Source organism: Kogia breviceps, chromosome 3 (assembly GCF_026419965.1).
Source record: "Kogia breviceps isolate mKogBre1 chromosome 3, mKogBre1 haplotype 1, whole genome shotgun sequence".
NCBI classification, from domain to species: Eukaryota; Metazoa; Chordata; class Mammalia; order Artiodactyla; family Physeteridae; genus Kogia; species Kogia breviceps.
In genome coordinates this window covers 87,802,557-87,824,504 of record NC_081312.1, presented here as the reverse complement: position 1 = coordinate 87,824,504, position 21,948 = coordinate 87,802,557, and the positions used below count along the sequence as shown (strand labels likewise).

The window sequence follows — 21,948 nt, the reverse complement described above, 5'->3', positions numbered from 1 at the left end:
TTTATATTTTATCATAGCCAGACTGCTAGTTATATACCTAGAGAAATAAAACTCTTCTCTAGGATTTATAGAATAAAAATAAATATTCACTCTAGCCATCTTTGTGAAAGGGTTCTGGGATTTCTGACCTTCTGTTTTTATTAAAATGTTATTTGTGTTTGTTGGGAAATCTTCTATTTCATAATTTTCCTGACATGACTTTGTGGTTACCAAAACTTAGCTGTATCAGGTTTGCATTTTAAATAATATTGTGACTCCAGTTCAGGAAATAGGCAGAAGTATCTTTAAAATGTGATGCCTCGGGCTTCCCTGGTGGTGCAGCGGTTGAGCATCCGCCTGCCAATGCAGGGGACATGGGTTTGTGCCCAGGTCTGGGAAGATCCCACATGCCGTGGAGCGGCTGGGCCCGTGAGCCATGGCCGCTGAGCCTGCGCGTCTGGAGCCTGTGCTCCGCTACAGGAGAGGCCACAACAGTGAGAGGCCCGTGTACCGCAAAAAAAAAAAAAAAAAAAAATGTTATGCCTCATCTACAAACATGTCTCATTGTTCCCTTTCACCTGTAGTTATTTAAAAAATTATGCCAGACTCATAACACAGAGAAATGTTTATAATACAGTGAAATCTAAAACAATTAGTCCTTAAAAACATGTCTACATTATAATTACAACTTTGAAAAATTATTTATGCATAGGACTAAGGACTGGAAAGAAATATGAAAAAAATTGGAAAGAGATGATGCATTCTAGAGGGCTTGTTTTGTTCAGAGTAGGCTTGTTTTGACTCCTAGTTTCTGCAATCTGCCTTTCCTCTCCTCCATTTGTGAAAACTAGGAAAACATTTATCTCTAGGCTTCTGGCACTCTTTTTTGTCAATTGTAAAAAATTATTGAGAGTAGTTGTGCGAACAACATATCTACATTTTTTTCGATATTCCGAGATGTCATTTATATAGACTTGGGGACTCAGGCTCATTTAGCCACAATTATCCCTGTTCTGGAGTTCCAGTAGCTCTTCCTAGATACATAGAAAGTAGGGGGAATAAGGGAAGGAAATCACCACTGTATGAGGCAGAGAAAAACAAGCTCTCAGTTCCTGTTTGTCTCTTTCTTTATCCAGATTGAAACTCTACTTGGCAAGGATAGAAAAACCTTGATTAGAAAGAAATTAAACAAACGCAAATAATAAATTCCATATATTTGGTAAGGGAGCACTTCATTCATCGAGCACCTACTGTGTCCCGGGTTCTGATCCAGGCATTGAGCATGTAATGGTGAACAAAGCCGACAAAATCTTTGCCCTCATAGTACTTTTGTTCTAGAGGAATAGATAGACAACAAACAAATAAATATAGAATGAAATATTCAGAAGTGATAATACTTTAAAGAAAAATAAAGCAGGGTAAGAGGATAGAAATACTCTTTAGATAATCACTGAAGGCCTTTCTGAGATGGCATTTGAGCAGAGACTTGACTGAGATGGGTGTCCGGGCTATGGGGGAGAGGCCCTGCAGCCTGAAGCAACAACAAATGCAAAGGTCCTGAGTTGGCAGGATGCCTAAGTGAGAAACAAAAAGGAGGCTCCTGTGACTATAGAATGAGGGAGCAAGGGAAAGAGCAACAAGAAGTGAGGTTAGAAACATTAGACCAGATAGCTTTTTGGATAGACAGAAAGTTTGGGTAACTTTAAGGCTAAAACCTGCCTTGCATTCATCCTTTGGTCAGTAGAGGTCATCTGTGCCAAAGAAACAAAGCCCTATTTATTTATTTATATCTTGCTTTCTGGTAGTGACATTACTGTGAAATCTGTAGCATAGAAATAAGAATTTCTTTTCAATGTTAACACCAACAAGTTTATGCCAACTGGTTTCCTGCTTGCCTGAGTCAAGGTTGTAAGTAAATCTGTATATCTGTGTACCCTGTGCTTTGAAGTTCTAATAATGAAAAGCTACACAAGAGATGCTACGTTCTCTCCCTTTTATTTATTTATTGACATCTTTATTGGAGTATAATTGCTTTACAATGGTGTGTTTCTGCTTTATAACAAAGTGAATCAGCTATACATATACATATATTCCCATATCTCCTCCCTCTTGCATCTCCCTCCCACCCTCCCTATCCCACCGCTCTAGGTGGTCACAAAGCACCAAGCTGATCTCCCTGTGCTATGCGGCTGCTTCCCACTAGCTATCTATTTTACATTTGGTAGTATATATAAGTCCATGCCACTCTCTCACTTCATCCCAGCTTACCCTTCCCCCTCCCCGTGTCCTCAAGTCCATTCTCTACATCTGCATCTTTATTCCTGTCCTTCCCCTAGGTTCTTCAGAACCATTTTTTTTTTTTTAGATTCCATATATATGTGTTAGCATACGGTATTTGTTTTTCTCTTTCTGACTTAACTTCACTCTGTATGACAGTCTTTAGGTCCATCCACCTCACTACAAATAACTCAATTTCGTTTCCTTTTATGGCTGAGTAATATTCCATTGTATATATGTGCCACATCTTCTTTATCCGTTCCTCTGTCGAGGGACACTTAGGTTGCTTCCATGTCCTGGCTATTGTAAATAGACATGCAGTGAACATTGTGGTACATGACTCTTTTTGAATTATGGTTTTCTCAGGGTATATGCCCAGTAGTCATTCTCTCCCTTTTAGTTTATCCTCAGTGGATCAATAGAATTATAAACCAGTTTCTATCCTATAACTTGTGTTAGCTACTCAAAGTTTGGAAGAAAAAGGTTACCTTCTGAAGTGCTAATCTTACAAATTCCCAAATAGGCTTCACAACTCTAACAGATAATACATATATATTATGGAAAGATTTCTTCTAGCATTATTTGCTGGAATTTTTAAGAAGGTTCACTTTGCCTGGACTGCACCAGACTTACCCCTTTTCTTTTTAGTTTCCCAGAGTCACCTGAGAAGAGCTTTCCCTTTGTGGGTGGTATATAAGTCTCACTTGGAGCTACCTTGGAGTAGTAAGGCTGAAGTATAATCCTTGGAAAAAGAGGTAGACAAGAATGTAATTAGGGTCCTGAGGGAGGGATCTAATCTGCATTGCCTATTTGGGAAAGAAGGCTACGAAGATGAAGCAGAGCCGTTGAGGTCCAGTGGGCAAGTCTTGTTGCCTCCAAGGACTGACGGGGATGCCAGTCTCTCACAGGTCTCAATTTGCACGGGGGCACAGATGTGGTAATGATGACAGGTGGTAGCAACCTGCTGGGGCATGATGGATTCACAGGGGAGAGGATGGTTCTGGTAGTAGTGTAGCCCACTTGGAGGTAGTGCCATTGGCTGCAGGAGGGGTGATCTTACTAAACACCAAGGAAGGCTCAAGCTTGGAGGTAGTGCCACTGGCTGCAGGAGGGGTGATTTTACTAATCACCAAGCAAGGCTCAAGCCATTCAAGGGGAAGGGAGGGATTTGTGTGGGAGAGAGCATCAAGTAAGGGATATCTTAGCTGACATCGTGGATATTGACATTGAGGATCCTTGGTTGAGCTCCCCAAGCTGGGGTTCCTTAAGGAACACCTATTATAAAAGTTACCTAAGTCATTTGCATCACCCGTGGCTCATTTGTTCCTTGCCAGAAGTCAACCATGAGAAGGGTCCTAGTCACTAACCTGGGGAAATACTGCAAGTCAAAACTTCTAGACCTTCCTGCTGGAGGAAGAACAGTGCTGTGAAAATCGGACAAGAAAAGGTTCTTCCTTCTGTTCTTGGCTCTAGTTAAGTCTATTTTTGTGATGTGGACTGTTGTGAGGAGCTTTATTCTTAAAGCTTATCCTGCAGAATCTCTTGATGTCCTTGGAAGTGACTTTAAGCTGTCTCTTCTTGTTTGGAGCTAATGGGATATTGAAGCGGAAATTGAGTTATATTGTCATCTGGGGACTGCAGGGAATCTCTAAGGATTACTTTCACTTTTTGTTTATTTTAAATAAAAAAAATGCCTTTGAGGTATGGATGGCAGGGTAAAGACACAATTACAGGAATTGCTGTCACTCCTCACTGGATTCTTCAGTCACAGCACAAAGTTGTTGCTATAGTTCCATAGCCCTGGGGATAAATGTCTGTGATTCCTTTGCTTATTACATTTTTTGGGACAATGCTTCTTGCGCTTGCAAAGTCTGACTTACGGTAAATCAAAATGGTCAGATTCCAAGTGTATGAAATGGTAATTTTTTTAAACATCTTTATTGGAGTATAATTGCTTCAGAATGGTGTGTAATTTTCTGCTTTACAACAAAGTAAATCAGTTATACATATACATATGTTTCCATATCTCTTCCCTCGAAATGGTAATTAAAGTGCGTAAAAATTGGGGTTTTGACTTTAGAGGCAAAATTCCTTTTTACTAGATGGATTTCTTTTGCGGTACGCGGGCCTCTCACTGTTGTGGCCTCTCCCGTTGCGGAGCACAGGCTCCGGACGCGCAGGCCCAGCGGCCATGGCTCACGGGCCCAGCCGCTCTGCGGCATGTGGGATCCTCCCGAACCTGGGCACGAACCCGTGTCCCCTGCATCGGCAGGCAGACTCCCAACCACTGTGCCACCAGGGAAGCCCACTAGATGAGTTTCTTGAATTGACTTTTAAAAATGGCATGTGAATAGGTATCTTTGTTCATTTTAGATTGGGGAAAAATAAGAGCATCTTGAACATTTTTCCAATATAATTGACTTTGATCTTTAAGGGCTATTTGGATTAGCGTTAGCCTGTGGTCTCAGTTGTGTTACCTTTTTTTTTTTTTTTAAACATCTTTATTGGAGTATAACTGTTTTACAATGGTGTGTTAGTTTCTGCTTTACAACAAAGTGAATCAGTTATACATACATATATGTTCCCATATCTCTTCCCTCTTGCGTCACCCTCCCTCCCACCCTCCTTATCCCACCCCTCTAGGTGGTCACAAAGCACAGAGGTGATCTCCCTGTGCTATGCGGCAGCTTCCCACTAGCTATCAAATTTACATTTGGTAGTGTATATATGTGCATGCCACTCTCTCACTTCGTCACAGCTTACCCTTCCCTCTCCCCATATCCTCAAGTCCATGCTCTAGTAGGTCTGTGTTTTATTCCCGTCCTACCACTAATCTCTTCATGACATTTTTTTTTCTTAGATTCCATATATATGTGTTAGCATATGGTATTTGTTTTTCTCCTTCTGACTTACTTCACTCTGTATGACAGACTCCAGGTCCATCCACCTCATTACAAATAACTCAGTTTCATTTCTATTTATGGCTGAGTAATATTCCATTGTATATATGTGCCACATCTTCTTTATCCATTCCTCTGTCGAGGGACACTTAGGTTGCTTCCACGTCCTGGCTATCGTAAACAGAGCTGCAATGAACATTGTGGCACGTGACTCTTTTTAAATTATGGTTTTCTCAGGGTATATGCCCAGTAGTGGGATTGCGGGATCGTATTGCAGTTCTATTTGTAGTTTTTTAAGGAACCTCCATACTGTTCTCCATAGTGGCTGTATCAATTTACATTCCCACCAGCAGTGCAAGAGTGTTCCTTTTTCTCCACACCCTCTCCAGCATTTATTGTTTGTAGATTTTTTTATGATGGCCATTCTGACCGGTGTGAGATGATATCTCATTGTAGTTTTGATTTGCATTTCTCTAATGATTAATGATGTTGAGCATTCTTTCATGTGTTTGTTGGCAATCTGTATATCTTCTTTAGAGAAATATCTGTTTAGTTCTTCTGCTCAGTTTTGGATTGGGTTGTTTGTTTTTTTGTTATTGAGCTGCCTGAGTTGCTTATAAATTTTGGATATTAATCCTTTGTCAGCTGCTTCATTTGCAAATATTTTCTCCCATTCTGAGGGTTCTCTTTTGATCTTGTTTATGGTATCCTTTGCTGTGCAAAAGCTTTTAAGTTTCATTAGGTCCCATTTGTTTATTTTTGTTTTTATTTCCATTTCTGTAGGAGGTGGGTCAAAAAGGATCTTGCTGTGATTTATGTCATAGAGTGTTCTGCCTGTTTTCCTCTAAGAGTTTGATAGTCTCTGGCCTTACATTTAGGTCTTTAACCCATTTTGAGTTTATTTTTGTGTGTGGTGTTAAGGAGTGTTCTAATTTCATACTGTTACATGTAGCTGTCCAGTTTTCCCAGCACCACTTATTGAAGAGGCAGTCTTTTCTCCACTGTATATCCTTCCCTCCTTTATCAAAGATAAGGTGACCATAGGTGCGTGGGTTTATCTCTGGGCTTTCTATCCTGTTCCATTGATCTATATTTCTGTTTTTGTGCCAGTACCATACTGTCTTGATTACTGTAGCCTTGTAGTGTAGTCTGAAGTGAGGGAGCCTGATTCCTCCAGCTCCATTTTTTTGTTCTCAAGATTGCTTTGGCTATTCGGGGTCTTTTGTGTTTCCATACAAATTGCGAAATTTTTTGTTCTAGTTCTGTAAAAAATGCCAGTGGTAATTTGATAGGGATTGCATTGAATCTGTAGATTGCTTTGGGTAGTAGAGTCATTTTCACAATGTTGATTCTTCCAATCCAAGAACATGGTATATTTCTCCACCTATTTGTATCACCTTTAATTTCTTTCATCAGTGTCTTATAGTTTTCTGAATTCAAGTCTTTTTTCTCCTTAGGTAGGTTTATTCCTAGATATTTTATTCTTTTTGTTGCAATGGTAAATGGGAGTGTTTTCTTAATTTCACTCTCAGATTTTTCATCATTAGTGTATAAGAATGCCAGAGATTTCTGTGCATTAATTTTCTATCCTACTACTTTACCAAATTCATTGATTAGCTCTGGTAGTTTTCTGGTAGCATCCTTAGGATTCTCTATGTATAGTATCATGTCATCTGCAAACAGTGACAGCTTTACTTCTTCTTTTCCTATTTGGATTCCTTTTATTTCTTTTTTTTTCTCTGATTGCTGTGGCTAGAACTTCCAAAACTAGGTTGAATAAGAGTGGTGAGAGTGGGCAACCTTGTCTTGTTCCTGATCTTAGTGGAAATGGTTTCAGTTTTTCACCGTTGAGAACAAGGCTGGCTGTGGGTTTGTCATATATGGCCTTTATTATGTTGAGGAAAGTTCCCTCTACGCCTGCTTTCTGCAGGGTTTTTATCATAAATGCATGTTGAATTTTGTCAAAAGCTTTCTCTGCATCTATTGAGATGATCATATGGTTTTTCTTCTTCAGTTTGTTGATATGGTGTATCGCGTTGATTGATTTGCATATGTCGAAGAATCCTTGCATTCCTGGAATAAACCCCACTTGATCATGGTGTATGATCCTTTTAATGTGCTATTGGATTCTGTTTGCTAGTATTTTGTTGAGGATTTTTGCATCTATGTTTATCAGCGATATTGACCTGTAGTTTTCTTTCTTTGTGACGTCTTTGTCTGGTTTTGGTATCAGGGTGATGGTGGCCTCATAGAATGAGTTTGGGAGTGTTCCTCCCTCTGCTATCTTTTGGAAGAGTTTGAGAAGGATAGGTGTTAGCTCTTCTCTAAGTGTTTGATAGAATTCGCCTGTGAAGCCGTCTGGTCCTGGGCTTTTGTTTGTTGGAAGATTTTTAATCACAGTTTCAATTTCAGTGCTTGTGATTGGTCTGTTCTTATTTTCTATTTCTTCTTGGTTCAGTCTCGGATGGCTGTGCATTTCTACGAATTTGTCTATTTCTTCCAGGTTGTCCATTTTATTGGCATACAGTTGCTTGTAGTAATCTCTAATAATCTTTTGTATTTCTGCAGTGTCAGTTGTTACATCTCCTTTTTCATTTCTAATTCTATTGATTTGAGTCTTCTCCCTCTTTTTCTTGATGAGTCTGGCTAATGGTTTATCAATTTTATTTATCTTCTCAAAGAACCAGCTTTTAGTTTTATTGTTCTTTGCTATTGTTTCCTTCATTTCTTTTTCCTTTATTTCTGATCTGATCTTTATGATTTCTTTCCTTCTGATAATTTTGGGGTTTTGTTGTTCTTCTTTCTCTAATTGCTTTAGGTGCAAAGTTAGGTTGTTTATTCGAGATGTTTCCTGTTTCTTCAGGTATGATTGTATTGCTATAAACTTCCCTCTTAGAACTTCTTTTGCTGTATCCCATAGCTTTTGGGTCGTCGTGTATCCATTGTCATTTGTTTCTCAGTATTTTTTGGTTTCCTCTGATTTCTTCAGTGATCACTTCGTTATTAAGTAGTGTATTGTTTAGCCTCCATGTGTTTGTATTTTTTACATATCTTTTCCTGTAATTGGTATCTAGTCTCATAGCATTGTGGTCAGAAAAGATACTTGATACGATTTCTATTTTCTTAAATTTACCAAGGGTAGATTTGTGACCCAGTATATGATCTATTCTGGAGAATGTTCCATGAGCACTTGAGAAAAATGTGTATTCTGTTGTTTTTGGATGGAATGTCCTATAAATATCTATTAAGTCCATCTTGTGTAATGTATCATTTAAAGCTTGTGTTTCCTTATTTATTTTCATATTGGATGATCTGTCCATTGATGAAAGTGGGGTGTTAAAGTCCCCTACTATGATTGTGTTACTGTCGATTTCCCCTTTTATGGCTGTTAGTATTTGCCTTATGTATTGAGGTGCTCCTATGTTGGGTGCATAAATATTTACACTTGTTATATCTTCTTCATGGATCGATCCCTTGATCATTATGTAGTGTCCTTATTTGTCTCTTGTAATAGTTTTTATTTTAAAGTCTATGTTGTCTGATATGAGAATTGCTATTCCAGCTTTCTTCTGATTTCCATTTGCATGGAATATCTTTTTCCATCCCCTCATTTTCAGTCTGTATGTGTCCCTAGGTCTGAAGTGGTTCTCTTGTAGACAGCATATATATGGGTCTTGTTTTTGTATCCATTCAGCCAGTCTGTGTCTTTTGGTGGGAGCATTTAATCCATTTACATTTAAGGTAATTATCGACATGTATGTTTCTATTACCATTTTCTTAATTGTTTCGGTTTGTTCTTGTAGGTCTTTTCCTTCTCTTGTGTTTCTTTCCTAGAGTTGTGTTATCTTTTTCAAAGTAAAACTTGTTTGAGATCTTATAATGTAGAAATATTTTATGCCCAATATTGTTTACTTTTGTTTCTGTAAGAGTGTTAAATCTCGACTAACATTCTGCTTCTATATCTTAGTCAGCTTCATAATCCTGTTCCTTTTTCACTGATACTTCTTTGTGAAAGTTAATTTCTTAACTCTTTAGTACTAAATAATACAGACATAAAAATAGTTGCCCATCTTGGACATTTTTTGATGAGTACCCATTTTTTCTCAGGAGAATTATTAAAATATGAGTTTCTACAAATTACTGACATGATCCCATCTGTACATTGGGGGTGAGATTTTTACCTTTTATGTTCCTTGGTACAGCTGCTGAAGAAATTAATCAAACATGGAAGTGTAAGTAAAAATGGAGGCAGAGTGGGAAAAGCCAGGTTCTTCCAGCTGCCTCCTTCATAGTACTAAAAGCTTGTCTCTTAGAATGACAGTAACATCTGGTGAGTTATTTTTATTAACGGGTATCTTTAGGGAAAAAAGCGCCAACATCAACGAAGTTGGGATTGTTTAATAGTCATGGAAATGGGGGGTGGTAGTGGTTAGTCAGAGCTTTTCCGTTTCTGGAATGATCACTGGCCACTCCAGATTGAGATTTGGATATTTCTTATGACATCCATAATAAAAAAGCATTTATTAAATGACTCTGTGTGAAACATGTTCTGTTTTGTGCTATATAGAGAGAGTGCTCCTTTCTGGTTGTTTGTGATTTAAAGTGAACAATCAAAGAATGAACACTCACTAGGATCAAACATCAAACTGATTCTTGAAGTGCTTATAATGTATGAATGCAATAGTCCCCAGTGATTGGTATGAGGGAATTTTATTAGTTTAATTTAACAATCCAGTGGCTGGATGTTCCCTTGACTTCTTGTTACTTAGGAACATTTTTGTAAAGAAGACTGATTTCCACAACGATTTAAGTAATGGCAGGTTGAAGGATTGGTTGGCTGAGAGTAGGAGGGACACAGTGTGTGACACTGCCAAGAGACAGGGTATAATTGATGGGTTGGCAAAGAGAAAGAGGATTAGAAACATTCTAATGAGGAAAGAGTCTATAGGAGAATAAGAAGAGCTGAGGGTCCTTGAAGTGCAGTGATAGGAGTGTGAAACTGAGGTTAAGGAGCTGGTTCCTAGTCAACAGGATAATGTAGTGTTCCTGCAAAAGTTTGTGAAGGGATCTCACCAGTGCAGAGGGAAAAGAATCTGTGTTGTTTTAGACTCCCACATTTTATTAGGAGCTGTATGACACTTACTTGAATATATCATAGTCTCTAGAACTGTGGCATTTAGTCTCAGATAGCATGCTCTAATACAGATCACATACAAACAGACTATTTTAAAGATTTATTGTATCAATTTATGCATTTTAGTTTTTTATCTTGAGGTTCAAGAAGAAGGTTAAATAAAAATTTGTAGAAAGTAAAACCTGTCATAGGGGAGTGCTAGTATCTCTAACACTCAGCCTGGATTTCAAAGCTGTCAGTTGGAGCCATATTTCTTGAGATTTTTTTTTTAAACTGACCTAGCTGGATTGTGTCATTTTAATATGGTAACATATATATCAGATAGAAAGACAAAATGATCCTCGTACTGATTATCACTTGGGAGAAGGTTCAGAGAGGTGAACTTTTAATGATACTTTGGTGTACTTATGATACATTTGTCCCACAAAATCATTGAAGTAGCTGACCTGACTTATATTGGTTTTTTGATAGCATCTGATTGCAACTCTGTAGGAATTTCTTCAAGTGAAAGGTAATTTATGGAACTTACTGATAAGACCACTTACATTTTAAAAAGCTTCTTATTGCTTTTAGATACACTCAGGAAAGGCCAAGATGTCCTAGGCTTCACTGTTAATGTTGTGCTTACCCCATAGTCAGTGGTGGCACTGTAGCAGTGAGTCAATTCAAAATGACAGCAAAAAGAGGACTACTATGGCAAGGTTGGTGCTGGTGCTTTATTCATTGATCACTGACACTCAAAAGAGGTCATAAAAATGATGGTGGAATTTTGAAGATTGATGAGAAAGAGTGAGATTTTATCATCTTCATATTCTTTTTTTTTCTTTAGAAGAAAAGAGCTTTTATTTCTTCTGAATGTCAAATCAAAAGTAGTTAGTATTCATCAGACCACCCTTCTAATGTCTAAGAATTTCAGAATCTCAGAAGTTATAGCCGAAGCTTTATCCTCAATTCCCAAGTCCTCGAGGTAAAATAAAGGAATTTTAAAATCAGCTTAGGGGCTTCCCTGGTGGCGCAGTGGTTAAGAATCCGGCTGCCAATGCAGGGGACACAGGTTCAAGCCCTGGTCTGGGAAGATCCCATATACCACAGAGCAACGAAGCCCGTGCACCACAACTACTGAGTCTGCGCTCTAGAGCCCATGAGCCTCAACTACTGAAGCCCGCGCGCCTAGACCCTGTGCTCCGCAACAAGAGAAGCCACCGCAACGAGAAGCCCACACACCGCAATGAAGAGTAGCCTCCGCTCGCTGCAACTAGAGAAAGCCCGCGCACAGCAACGAGGACCCGATGCAGCCAAAAATAAATAATAAATATTAATTAATTAAAACAATCAGCTTAACCTCAGCATTTAGAGAGAAACTGAACAAATCATCTATCATCTACCTTGGTATCACTGACAAGAGCAGAAGGTACTAGGGCAATAGTCAAAATGACTGTGAAAATCAGTCATGTCAGATCCGTTTCCTGTTCTATAATAGAACGAAAGACCCATAGACAAGGATGAAATAGTTACTCTTTCTTTTTTTAAAAAATATATTTATTTTATTTACTTTATTTTTGGTTGCGTTGGGTCTTCGTTGCTGAACGCAGGTTTTCTCTAGTTGTAGTGTGCAGGCTTCTGTTGTGGAGCACAGGCTCTAGGCACAGGGGCTTCAGTAGTTGTGGCTTGTGGGCTCTGGAGCGCAGGCTCAGTAGTTGTGGCGCATGGCCTTAGTTGCTCCGTGGCATGTGGGATCTTCCCGGACCAGGGCTCCAACCCGTGTCTCCTGCATTGACAGGCGGATTCCTAACCACTGTGCCACCAGGGAAGCCCTAGTTACTGTTTCTTAATTTCAGTAAGCTTTCGATTCTGACTCATGAGACATTTTCATTGACAAACTAGAAAGCACCCTTTCATGAGTGTAAGAAACTGCACAGAAAAAAAGAATACAGTAAAAACAAAAATTTATTTAGATTTTTCTAAATTAATTGCTGTCCTTTGTCATCAGATGTATTTTTAATTTCTGTGTCAACGTCCGTCTTACTGATATATTGTAGTTTTTATAACCATTCTCCTACTGAGGGGTACTTGTGTGATTTCTAGTTTTTCACTATTCTAAATAGTACATCTAAGAACATCTCTATATAGATTACAGTCATCCCTTAGTATCCACAGGGGGTTAGTTCCAAGATCCCCGTGACGCCACAATCCGTGAATGCTCAACTACCTTGTATTAAATGGCATAGTACAGTCGACCCTCTGTTTTGGTGGGTTCCACATCTGTGGATCTGGAGAGCCAACTGTATTTTTCTTTCTTCTTCCCTTCTTACTTCCTTCCCTCTTTTCTTCCTCCCTTCTTTCTTTTTCTAGGGTACTGAATATTTCTTTACATTCCTTATATTGCCAGCTGGAATTACTGAATCAAAAAATATGAACAATTTTATAGTTCTTACTGATTACACATTACTGATTATTTTTCAGAAAGATTGAATTAACTAATAATGTCACTAAGTCAAAATACAGTTCATTCAACATCAGATTTTATAATTTCTATTTGGTTAGTTAAGCAGTAGTACTTAAAACCAATTTTAATTAGCATTTCTTTAATTTCTAATGGTGTATTTTCCCACATGATTACTTTCTCATTTGTATTTTCTTTTTCAAAATTTTTTCGTTTGACCACTTGTGAGTGATTTTTAGATGTTGTCCTTATATAATTGTATACTTCTTTTACATTTTTGGACAGCAAATGTTTATCACATTTTCTCAATTTGTATTCCTTTTCGTTTTTCGTTATTACAGTTTAGTAAACTGATGTTTTTATTTTTTTCTGTGAGATATCTTTTTAATAACCACAAAAGGTTAATTTTCTGGTTTATTATTTTAAAAAATATTCAGTCATACACATATACAGATATACTAGGCAAGGTATGGATCCAAATAAATTGTTTGTACTAATATTCAGTTATTTCAACATTTCTTAAGTGGTGAGTCCTTCCCCCAAATGTTGGGTTACTACTGATTTCTCACTTGCTATGTATTAAATAAACAATACCAAATAAATCTATCCCATTCCGTGGGTCACTTATTCTCAAGTCTGTGTCATATAATTTTGATTAATGTTCATTTTATTGTATCCATAAATAATTCTTTTTTTCCATAAATAATTCTTGCCATCTTATTTTCCATGTTTCATCAGGCTGATAATCAATGAAAATACAAAAATATTTTAACTGGTATTAAATTAAACTTATTTTTACTTTAGGAGTTTTATCTTGACAATACTTAGTCTTATCAGCGTGAAGTGTAGCTTTTATTAATGTCTTCTTTTATTCTACCATTAAGTCTCTTTCCTTAAATAAATGTCTTAAATTTTGTTAAAATAATGTCTATTTCAAGGTTTTTTACCTTTTAATGAATTTTTATTTTTCACTACATCTTCTATTAATAATTACATGTCACTATAATTTAGGAATGCAATTTGAATAAATTTATTTTATATCTTATAGTGAGAAGTATGGTATTGACTAGACTATTTTAACCATCATATAAGGAATATTTTATTTATTTATTTATTTATTTAGTGGTACACGGGCCTCTCACTGTTGTGGCCTCTTCCGTTGCAGAGCACAGGCTCTGGACGCACAGGCTCAGTGGCCATGGCTCACGGGCCCAGCCGCTCCGCAGCATGTGAGATCTTCCCGGACCGGGGCACGAACCCATGTCCCCTCATTGGCAGGCTGATGAGGAATATATTTTTTAAATGTTCTCCCATGAAGCCTGGAAATACCCAGGAAAGGTACAGCAAGTTATAGAATTTACCAAGAAAGGGTCTGACAGAAGGCAAAGAGGGGAGGGAATAGAAGTCAAGAAACAAGCCTTAGAGATTTGGTGATCGGACTCTTGTCTACCTATTAGAGACTCCCGGTCTTAGTTTTACTACATTTAGACCAGTGATCATTGGCTTAAAGATTGAAACCAGGTCAGTAGTTCAACACTAGTGCGGCACTACTTTTTTAGTGGTCTTTCTCACTTTGTGAAAGTCCTTTTCTCCCTCTAATAGTTGTTTGTTATTCTCTTTCTTCCATAGCCAACCACCTTGAAAGATACCACCTTCTCTTGCTGTTTTTACTTCCTTGGGATTTATTTACTTCACACTCACCAGAATCTGGCTTTTGCTCCCACCCTACTGAAATGCTGTAGTTAATGTCGCTAGTGATCTTCTAACTACTAGATGCTGGAGATACTTTTTAGCCCTTATCCTAATTGGCCTTTTTGCAACATTTGACACAGCTAACCATTTCTTCTGTGATGCTTTCCTTTAAATCAATCTAAATATTTCTTTCTCTTTTTCTGTTCATTCTTTTCCACTTCTCTGAGTTTTTTGCAAGTTCTTTTTCCTTCCTACATGCTGGGGATTCACAGAGGTCTATACTTGAATTTCTGTTTCTCACTCTATACTTTCTTTCTGGGTAATCTTACCCTTGGCCTCAGTTTCCACTACCACTTAAGACACTGATGACTACAGAACCTATATGTTGATTGAGTTCAGTCTGTGTTCCCAAGCATAAGGCATGTACACTCAAACTCAACACGTCCAAATTGAACTCATCATCATACCTCCAAAATCCTCTGCTCTGACATAATCCCTGTTTTGGGGCAGTGTCTTTATTGTCCATCTAGTTACCTAAGACAAATCTATTACTTATCCTATAATCCTTCTTCTGTCTCACTTATGCATCAATCTGTTACCACATTTTGTCAGTTTCATCTTCGAAATCTCTCTTAAATCTGGCCCTCCCACCCCACCTCCTCTGCCACTATCTTATTTCAGGTCTTCATTATTCTTGCCCAAACTACAGTGGCCTCTTACCTAGGCTCCTTGCCTCTAGACGGTTCTTTCCTAATTAACCTGTGCAATGATTACAGAGAGATCTTTCTAAAACTCAGTATGCTTATGCTATTCTTTTTCTTGGAATCCTTTAATGGTTTCATTATTGTCAGAATGAAGCCCAGACTCCTTAGCATGATCTATAGGTCCCTTTATGATCTGAGTCCTCTGCACCTGTCCACATTATGTCCTGATGTTCCCTGACAGGTGTTCTATGCTCCGGCCATATTGAATTATCTGTGTACATCTCTTGACCATTCCTACTTTGTGTTTGCACATTCTGTTCCCTTGAGATATGTTCCCTCTTCTTTACTTAGTCACATCCTTTGAGAGGCTCACTCATTCATTCAATAAATACTTTTTACTACCTGCTATGTGTAAAGTATTGTTCTAAATGCCAGAGATAGTAATAAACAAAACAGAGAGGAGGGGTCTTCCCTGGTGGCGCAGTGGTTAAGAGTCCGCCTGCCAATGCAGGGTACACGGGTTTGAACCCTGGCCCTGGAACATCCCACGTGCCACAGAGCGACTAAGCTCGTGCGCCACAGCTACTGAGCCTGCGCTCTAGAGCCCGCGAGCCACAACTACTGAAGCCTGTGTGCCTAGAGCCTGTGCTCAGCAACGAGAGAAGCCACTGCAATGAGAAGCCCACGCACCGCAACAAAGAGTAGCCCTCGTTCTTCACAACTAGAGAAAGCCCACGCGCAGCAACGGAGACCCAACGCAGTCAAAAAACAAAACAAAAACTTATTTAAAAAACCCCTCAAAACAGAGAGGACAGAGAGGGCAGAGATTCCCTCATGGAACTTTACATTCTAGTAGAACTAGAACTGGGTTAGGTGCCTTTGTCTTCTCACAGTGCCTTACTCCTCTCACAGTGCCTTACTCTTTTTAAAAAAATTTTTTTCTTAAATTCATTATGAAGTAGATGAAGTTAGTCTCTGTGATGCTGGTGTTTCTATCAAGGGCCTTTCTTCTCATCCTTCCCTGGAGATGGCATCACTGCTAATGCATAAAAATTGCCCTCTCTCTCTCTCATCCATTATCAAAACCTGTTCTCATGAAAGGAACTTAAATTTATTCCTTTTATAGAAGGTAAAAATGAGAGTTTAAAGTATTATCTCTCTCAGAGATATTCCGTTCCAAAAGGCCAGAGAAACTATGCTTGCATCAAATTGCTTAAGATCAAGTTTAAATTTTGGAGCAATCTGCATTTTTCAATACTGTTAAAACTGAAAAAAAGAGAAAGAAAGAAAGAAAAAGGCATCCTGAAATAGAACCAGTTAGGTTATGGTGGGTAGTCGCTCTGAGTCTGAAGTTAGTGGCCTTCAGTTTTTAACATTGTGACGATTTCATGAGGAACTTTGAGCCCATTCATACTATTTTTTTATCCCTAGTTGCCAGCTAGGGAGACAAATACTGTTTACTTCCTTTTCTTGGATCTTGGGAAGGTTGGTGAGCCACTTTGGAGGAAAAGTGCCATATAAATCTAATAAATGATAACAAATCAACGATAATAATTTAAAACTATTCCTAGAGGACAGGCTCTATACAAAGTTCTCTGTAACACCTTTGTGAATCATGTTGGAGATCTAATTGTATCTGAGTTTGTGACTGCCTAGTTTATGAAGATTATCTGCTTGGGGCTTGGGTTTGAATTGGATTTTGAATAAGAGAAATAAATAATCTGATAAATTGAGGTAAGAATTCAGTGAAGTGAAAAATATAAGGGTAGGAAAGGAAGAAAAGATAGGTTCTTGGAAAAGTGAATATGGGGAGGGGCAAAAGTGATTGAATCTGGATCTAAGATACTACAGAAATGGTAAATGGGGTTCCTATGATAAAGTAATAAAGAATATTAAGCAAGGTTGGCCTTGTAGTGGTCAGAGGAGGAGACCATCAACATGTTTTGGATTTTTAGGAGCACCAGAAAGACATCTCCCTCTACGCTAAAGTATATTTTCCATTTACTAGGCCAAACATTCTTTTAAAGATGTCTTTGACCTTGTGCAATGCAAATGTGTGTAGAAAGAAAAACACTTTATGCTCTCTATAAATTAACTTGGTCTGCTTTGAAATTTGGCTTAGAGTAGATGCTGCCCTGGAGTTATGTACTAATATGGAGTTACCTGGGACCTATTAAAGAAGTTCAGGTACCAGAGTTTTCATAATTGCTTCTTCCTCATAGTTTTATTCTAAATCACAAGTGGAGAATTGCTAGAATATATGAACCCGCCTCAATCACTACCTCTAGCAAACTTTGTTAATCTTTGAGATATTTGTTTCTGCAAAGAACAGTGACAAAAAGTGAAATGGAATCCAGGTTAACTAATTTTTATTTATTCCTTCCTCTAATTCCTCAAAGCAGACTGTTAAGGCTGTGTGTACGTTTTAGAGAGAGGGTAGAAGACATATTAATGATTGAAAGCTGCTATATTTAGATATGCCTTTTAATGTTTGTAACATAAGTATCTTAGACAAGGGAAGAGGTACACATAGCTGCTAGAACCCCTGACTATACCTACACCCTGTTCCCTTCCACCTTTCCTGGCCACCCCAAGTCCCTCACCTTCGTGAAATACGAAGGCCCTGCTGGATCATCTCTACAGAGTTGCATACAGAGAAGCACAATCCAGCAACCAGGAGGAATTTAAAAGGGATCTCAGTCTTGACTTGCTTCTCTCAAAGAATACGAAATAAAAATCTAGTTATGTTTGTTGCAATCCCCTTTATTCTTTTCTCCAGATTCTTTACCTTAGGGCTGCTCAGACAACCCTCCCTTGCTAAAAGACTGAGCTAGTTCTAGCACCTCAACCTGATTTTTTTTGTTCTCAGCTACTCTCTCCAACTCTTTATTAGATGGGCAAACTTAGTCTTTCTGGCTTCTTTAATTATTTTTCTCCATTCCTTGCCCATTATATTACATTCTCTACATTACATTGTCTGCAACAAAGGTGAATCCAGAAACTGACAGAATAAGCAGGAATTCTTCCTTCTTCCCTCTCTAGTTCTGCCCTTCTCTGTCCATTCTCTGGATTCTGAACCACAATAAGTCCTGGGAAACTGGGCAGTATAAAATAGAACTTTCCTTAGAGGGCTGTGAAAGGGGTTAGGGGCAAGTTGAATGTGTGGAGACAAAATGCATTTTAGTTTTCTCCTCCTTCTCTGAGGAGGAGTACATTCACACTTTAATAAATCTTGTTGTGGTCATATAAGGTTGCTTTGAGGATACCGGAATTCTATTTTCTGGGTCCAAGGGAGCAAGGATGCAGACAGAAAAGAGAGCAGTAACCAGCAGCAGGGGAGGGGGGAGCATAAAGGAGATAGTGCCGACCTGTTCTCCCTCTCTCCCAACCTTATTTAGTTGCAAGCAACAGATTCCTTCTTTAACCCTTTAGCTGTTTAATGGAAGTCTTTTATGCTGGCAGCATCACGTCTAACTGGTACATTCAGATCCTCTGGCTGTTATAGCCTCATAGTCAGGGTAGAGGCTCTGCCAGTTGTTAAGCAAAAAAAAAATCTATATCTATATCTCTGTATATATCTATATATCCTGAAACATTCTTCCATATCCCCAAATAAATCATCTTTTCTTCTCTTCCTTATGCTGGCCACTTCCTCTAGTTAGCACATATTATAAGACGCTGTCATATTGGAGAAGGCTAGCCGTCAGATCAGGGTGATGGGAGAGGGCCTGAATTGTCAAAAAGGGATAGCTTAGACTCCTATGCTCATATTAGCTGCTTTGATCAGTCATCTTATTAGCATAATCTGGAGAAGGAATGACCCTGTCTTACTGTACCTGGTGTACCTTTTCATCCTGATAATCGCCTCAGAACCTCCATTTGCTCCTCATTCAATTGACTCTAAATTTGAAGCCCCCTGAAACTGCACCTACCTTCACAGCAGTTTTTTCCTACAAGTGTTTAGAACTCAGTTTTCCTCTGATCTTGTTTCTCTGATCTGAATCCACCTGCTTCCTGTCCTTTGAGAAATTCTCAAAATTTATGATCTGCTTAGCACTCTTCCTTGCTTTCACTGAAATTCTGCATTTATTCTTTTAAAGTATTTTCTTTCATCTCATTGGATTTAGGATAGGAAGGTGTTTAGATGTGTGTAAAGTCTATCATCTCTACCCAGTTTTAGTTTTTATTATTTTACATATATTTCTGTGGTTTTGCTTAACGTCACCCTTCTATGTGTGATTGACTCAAAACATTATTAAAAATCTGAACATTATTTATAGTTTTCTTTGCTAGAAGGAAACACATTTCCAGCTCAAGCATATTAAAATGTATAGAATATGTTAAGTTGGTTTTGTAAGTCAATCCCAGATTTAAAAGAATAAAGTGCATAAATGTGTGAGTAATACAAATGACTACTATTTTCATGGAGATAAAAGTTGACATTGATAACAAACTTTCTTACTGCTTTATGTTACATGTGACTCATGGACAGTTTTGATGGATCTCTGATATGATAAGAGTGCATTGCATTTGTATAATTTGACTTATGTACCAGTATTTTTTGTTTTTAAACATTATAACACAAGCATTTTTCAGAGTTGCAGAGTTCAAACTGGCAGACTCCAGGCCAAATCCAGGCTATACTCATGTTTTGTTTGACTCTCATAATATTGGCTCACTCGGTGTTGTTGTTTTAGATTGGATTAATTGCCAATGTGTGAATGTCAAAATATTTCACAAAGAGATCCTGACTTCCAGATGCTTTTGAAAAATCAGACGATTTGGCCTCCCTGGGTCCACCTTCCCCCATGGCAGTAGATGACTGGAGCTGAGTAGTGGCTGTCCTTGTTAGCTAGGAGTTCACCATAGGCGTCATTATTCCCTGTTGTCTCTTAAACCAATCTGCTTCTATCTTTATTCTTTCTTTCCTGATCCTGTGGGCATATGAGTTTGTGACCCCTGCTCTGTGTAGTCATTATAACCATTGTTTTAAATTATTATGAATTATCTATAGAGTAAGTATACTATTATAATGGTCAGTTTCCTTTTTTTTAAAGTGTATATAATTCTGTGATTTTCAACTTTGTAAACATATTTTTCCACATTGACATTATACCCTAGATGTAGAAGTATAGATTCAGAAGAATGAGAACAGTTATATGGTTCTTGATAAATATGCAAGTACCTCCTCAATAAAGATCGCTAAGGCTGGCTTCCCACCCACAGTGGCCTGGTGGGGATCACATCAGTTTAGTTCTGGTTTTTACTTTTGTTGATCCAATTAGTAATCAAAAGATGGCTTGATGAACATAGAATCAGAATAAAGGGCTCCAAGTAGTCTTCTTTTTAAAATTTGGTTTTTATTTATTTTAAAATAAGTTTATTTATTTAATTTATTTATTTTTGGCTGCGTTGGGTCTTCGTTGCTGTGTGTGGGATTTCTCTAGTTGAGGTGAGCGGGGGCTGCTCTCCGTTGCGGTGCGTGGGCTTCTCACTGTGGTGACTTCTCTTGTTGCAGAGCATGGGCTCTAGGCGCACAGGCTTCAGTAGTTGTGGCTCACGGGCTCTAGGGCGCAGGCTCAGTAGTTGTGGCGCACGAGCTTAGTTGCTCTGCAGCATGTGGGATCTTCCCGGACCAGGGCTTGAACCTGTGTCCCCTGCACTGGCAGGTGGATTCTTAACCGCTGAGCCACGAGGGAAGCCCTGATTTTTATTTTATATTGGGGTATAGTTGATTTACAATGTCATGTTAGTTTCAGGTGTACAGCAAAGTGATTCAGTTATACATATACATATATCCACTCTTTTTAAGATTCTTTTCCCATATAGGTTATTACAGAGTATTGAATAGAGTTCCTCATTTATATATGTATATATGGTATACGTTAATCCTAAACTCCTAATTTATCCCTCCCCACCGCTTTTCCCCTTTGGTAACCGTAAGTTTGTTTTTGAAGTCTGTGAGTCTCCCAGTAGTCTTGAAAGTACGTTTCATTTTACTTCAGAGGAGACTGATATGTTAAAATTGCTTTATAATACAGAACATCTGTCTCTCAAAATCACAATGCCTGCTGAGTCAGTATCCATTTCCCTTGGACACAGCAGGGTAAATAGCGCCAAATTCTTCTTTGTAACACCTTCCTCACCTTTTTAAAAAATCCACATATACTGTTATCTTCTTTTAACACATTCTTGCTTCATATAAATTTCAATAACATTAGATTACAACTTTATTTTAAATAAACCATTTTTGCTGAGATACCAAATCATCTTATTGGACTTGGGGTAGAGGAACCCAAATGGCCTTTTTATGATCGATGACTTTTACAGAGAACTAATGCCATCCATTATGTTTACCCTTTATAGATTCATGTTCAGTTTTATCTTTCAAGCTTTGGGTAATCTTTAAACCGGCATTTGTTTAATACTTCACAGTTCCCCAAATAAAGTTCACATATGTTATTTTATCCCTTTCAGTCCCTTTGTTAGTCCTCTGAGACAGAGTATCATGATCCCTATTTTTGAAAATGAAGAAACTGATGATCAGAGCATGTAAGTGACTTGCTTAAGGTCAAAAAGACAGTATGTAATGGAGTTGAGAATTAAACCATGATTTTCTGACTTCAAGTCCCTGTTTCCAAAGTAAGCAGTAGTCTGGAGTCCAGGAGATCAAGTAGAACCCGAGAGTGATCTCAGTGGTTCAGAAACTAGAAGGAGGCATGATCTTAAGGTGCAAATTGTTCATTTGAAGGTCTTTTGTGCTCCTGCTGTGACAGCAGGGCTGTCTGGATATAAGTGGTGGAGAACTCTACAAGAGGG

The 21,948-nt window shown here is 38.3% G+C and overlaps 1 protein-coding gene across 10 annotated transcripts in view; it reads left to right on the top strand.

The window, feature by feature from the left end:
* The window catches only part of FRMD5 (FERM domain containing 5), a 362,059-nt gene that overhangs the window by 67,945 nt on the left and 272,166 nt on the right, over positions 1-21,948 (top strand). The gene's annotated exons all lie outside the window — the stretch shown is intronic.